We start from the raw sequence: 5,107 nt of genomic DNA on the forward strand, positions 1-5,107 counted from the left end.
GTGGGCCTTGGGAAGGTTTCAACGGTGGGTGTCATCACCCCCACGGTTTCCCACGGTGTCGTCTACGTAGGTTCGGATCTACTTTTTTTTATAGGGTTATTCCCTAAAATAAGGGGATGGATGGTGTGATAGTGTGTCACGTCTCATGATTCAGATATCGAGTGTTCACACTAATACTTGATTTATAGACCATATGACTCATATACCACGTGCACTAAAATCAAACATTTATATTATTTTCTAGAGGTTTAGTTTACATATATTTCAAGAGCCTGTTTGTTTGTTAAATCTGAAGTTGGAAGTTTGAATCTGAAATCAGAATCTAAAGTCTGAATCTGAAGTCAAAAACCTGGTATTGAATTTAGAACAACTTGTTTGTTAATTAACGATATGAAATGTTTGGAATATGTTAATTTGGCACATTTGCCTTTATGAAACAATCATGATTGAATCCCTACCATTGAAATATTCATGGATTCAATCAAAATGTTTATTTATAAAGTATTTAAGAAAAAAAAAAAAAACTAAAAACACCTGGATGAAGATACCACACAAATATCATCTTAATCCAAAGCTTTTGTAGCTTGCAAGAAATTTTTAATGGTCATTTACCACTTTCTCTTGTACTATGGCCCATCTGAGATTTGGATTTGCTTCATTTTTTTTGGATCATGCCCAAAAATGAGCTTTTAATATGGATGGATAGGATGAATGTAGTCACATACATCACCGTGAGCCTCATAGTCACAGTCCCACCCACCACGGTGGATCCAGATTGCTTAATAGCCCCTAGCTATTGGACAATATTTTGGTCCACATCATAATGCAGGTGTTTTATCCGCACGGTCCATCCATTTTTCCAAATCATTTTAGGGATCAATCCCAAAAATATGGATGATCCAAATCTCATGTGGCCTAGAACTTTCTTGGCTCATTAATGGTCACTCACCACTATTTCCTGCTACATGGCCTACTTGATAGTTGGATTTGCTTCATTTTTTGTATAATGCCCCATAACTATTTGAAAAAATGGATGAACAGATTGGATATAGGACACATACATCAAGGTAGGCCCCAAGGTAGGTGGGATGTGGCACACCACGCGGCTTACCTACTGTCAAGTTGTGTAACGGGACTCACTACTGAAGTGACGTCACCAAGTTTTGTGGGTCCCTTCATGATGTATGTCTTGTTTCCACACCATTCATCCATTTGGAGAAATCATATTAGGGCATGATCCAAAGAATGAGTCAAATCCAAAGAATGAGTGGACCCCACCACAGAAAACAGTGGGGTGAGTGATGCCCACCATTAAAAACTTCTAAGGGCCACAAAAGTTTTCAATCAAGCTGATATTTTTTCCCTCCTTTTATGTCTGCGTTAACATATGAACAGGTTGTATCTCAAATAAATATCATGGTGGACCTTAGGAAGGTTTCAAGGGTGGGCGTCACTCTCCCCACTATTTTCCATGGTGGGGTCACTCCAACTTTGGATTTGCCTCATTCTTTGGATAATACCCTAAAATGATCTCTCCAAATGGATGGACAGTGTGGATATAATGCATACATCACGGTGGACCCACAGAACTTAGTGACGTCACTTCAATAGCGAGTCTCACTACTCAACCTAATCTGCTCCCTTCGGATCCGGGTGGGGTTGCATATTACCCCCACCTAGTATAGCTAGAGATGGATGGTCCTGTCATATGGATCTATGGGGCATACCGTGATGTATATGTTTTATCCGCACCGTCCATTTATTTTTTCATGTCATTTTAGGGAAAAAGACCAAAAACAAGCCAGATTCAAGGCTTAAGTAGGCCACACTACAAGAAACAGTGGGAATTGGGTGCCTACCATAAAAAACTTCTTAGGACCACATAAGCATCTAATCAAGCTGATTTTTGTGTTTTCCCTTCATCCAGGTTTGTGTGACCTTATGAAGAGGTTAGATGGCAAATAAACTTCATAATGGACCATAAGAAGGTTTTAACGGTAGTCATTCTATTCCCACTGGTTTCTATGGTGTGGTCAACTTGAGGTTTGGTTGTGCCTCATTTTTTGGAATCATAATGTAGGACAATATAGAAAAGTTGATGGGCGGTGCGGATCTAACACATAAATTGTAACACCCCGGTTCCCGAAACTCAAGTACATTACTCGTTTTCCAAAAACCTGAGTGTTAACCTTTAAGATATCCCAAATTTCACGTATATTTTTTTTCTTTATTAGAGTTAGTAATCTAAAGGAATATAAACAAATCAAGTATAAGAGGGAGTCCAAATATACATAACCAAGTATTCGAGTGGTTGCCCGAAAACTTATACAAACCAATGTTTTAACTTTTTTATAAAACATGATAGTACAAATTAAATGCAAATGAAATCAGGAATAGAGAGTCGCAAGATCACCTGGCTCTTCCTATTATATATAAACACCATCATATGTATCATCTACGTCTCCTACACACTGAATACAGTTTGATAGCGTCAATGGCATCCTAGTGAGGTATAACCCCAAATATTTATCGAAACATTAAGATAATTAAGCATAGTTTATCAGAAACAGTTTATAATGAATATTTCACAACGACCATCATAGTAATAAGACAAAGTTTATCAGATACGCATATATTAAATAAATTTCACAAAGAAATTCTTATTTAAATGCATGGATGCATGCACATGCTCACAGACCTGGGGATGCACATTCAACTGGCAAAAAGGTCGCCTAAGAAGAACTAGCCACTCTGAAAAGTATTCAAAGGTACGCCCTAAAGAGAAGTGGCCACCCAAAAAAGACCATGCAACGAGGACACCCAAAGAAAACTAGTCTTCCAGAAAAGTACTCAATGGTACACCCTAAGGACTAGGCACCCAGAAAAATCTATGCAAAAAGGACAGCCCATAGTGGTAAGAATGCACGTAATATTAACTTAGGATCACCTGGTACAATACTTTATGGTATAACCCATAGTGACCCAAGAGACTCCGTGTCTTACATCGACCACTTGGTAAAGTCCGTATGCCATGAAAATGGATGATTAGCCCAACCATTATTATTTTAATTTCAAACAATCATTTTAAAGAAGCTCAAGGGTCACTACGGGGGGCTCGTCACCTAGCATATACCGATAACTCGGGCATAATATCTCATATCACCACCCCGGCTCATGAGACTAACAAATAAGATGTTTAAAAGTAACATCTTCAACTAGTGGTGTAACGCCCTGAAAATCGGGGGTCAAGCATATCTCAGCTCTCGAGTTCCAAAACATCACTTATGCAACATATGTAATGATGAATGTATGTTGTCTGTATTAGTGCATAAGACATGAAGTAGATTAAGCCAAAACTGCAAACATAATCCAGGGACCGATAAAATATGCAAGCGGAAGACTAAAGGAATATATATATATATATATATATATATATCAATATAAGTCCCTGAGATATGTATGCTCTGCCAGGTCATAATTACAAGTGTTTGTTTCAAAGTATAAGTATCAAAATGAAATAAACCATTATAAAATAAGCCCTGAATCCCCGTAGCTCAGGACACGGCTCACATGAACCCGCCTGAGAACTGCATAAAGGAGAACGCCTCCTCATCATCCTCAAACTCCTGCTCTGCCTCGTGGGTTGCATCATCGTCTGCATCTAAGATAAAGTCTGATTGGTGTTTAAACACCGTCCCAGAATGTGGGAGTGAGTGATCAACTCGGTGGAACTATACAGTAAATTTAACATGTTATCAATTCAATCAAGCAATAATGATAAAACAGTACAATCAAACATGTCCTAATTACTCTTTTTAATGCAAGGATCTATGTAGAAGTGATGCATGCCCTCACTCCCTCAGTGTCTTCATCTTACGGTACGCATGACAACCTCCCGCAGTGCTCCACAACACCAAGGCACATGCAATGTGGTGCATGAATATGATTACCAAGTTGTTATTAGTCATTTTCATACAGCAGGATTTGGGAAGCTAAGGTACCTTCCCTATATCAATTCTCAAACAGTGATTCATTCTAGGGTTGTCAGTCCTAAACAATCTCATACGATCATATGGTTCTAGGTCGCTGCAATGGGCTCATCACCAATCAATGCATGCCTAGTCATACCTTAATTGCTACACTAAGGCTCGTCACCTCAATGCAGTATCAAGGTATGCTCGAGGTCACTACAAAGGGCTCGTCACCAATCAATGTAGGCCGACAGCACAAATATAGTGTCTCATACTACCATAATCGGCTCACGAGTCTGGTTTGCTCACTGGTCACTATGGGGAGGCTCGTCACCCCAGTGTAGGCCGACAGCTCGACCACGGTGTCCCATACCACCATGCCCTACTCATGAGTCTTAGCGGATCGAGGTACCATGGTTAACGGAATTTGTACTGGTAAGCTTGGTACCCTAGATTCAAACAGTAGCGTCCATACATGGTGAACATACATCGGGCCAATCGGGTTACTTGAAGAGCTCGACTAGCACGAGCACACGTTGAGTTGAACGACATGAAGTGCGCAAATACTCCGTGTGGCCAAACTACTGCCGACAACCCTAATACGACTCGGGTTCCTCAAACACGTCCTACGTGGCGAATGAATCTCAGCCACGATTTCAAAGCTGTTACCAATTGCCTGGACCATAACGTGGCCCCATACACATTCAACCATAATAGCAAACATATTATAAGATATAGGATAACGAGAATCCATACACATGCATTTCATAAGTAAAGCAGTAAAAGTAACAACTTGCATGGAGGAAATCATACACATAGTTAACATGGATAATTAGACTAAGCAATTCATGGAGGAAAAAGTATACATAAGTAAGGTAATTGGAATTTCATATCTCAACTGCCTTATGGTTCACACCTTACTAAATACGAACTCATTCAGATATTTTCACAAACACTTAGACTACACTTGGCAACATATATCACATATGTCGGCCATAGTACATATTAGGGCAAATCCTTTTGACAAGGAGTTGTCGCATAGATAACAATCATATCCCTATGACAAATAATCATGGCAATCACAACATCAAATTCCAAATGCATACAAACATTTCAACAAACACATGAATCACACT

This window comes from Magnolia sinica, chromosome 6 (assembly GCF_029962835.1).
Source record: "Magnolia sinica isolate HGM2019 chromosome 6, MsV1, whole genome shotgun sequence".
Classification (NCBI taxonomy): domain Eukaryota; kingdom Viridiplantae; phylum Streptophyta; class Magnoliopsida; order Magnoliales; family Magnoliaceae; genus Magnolia; species Magnolia sinica.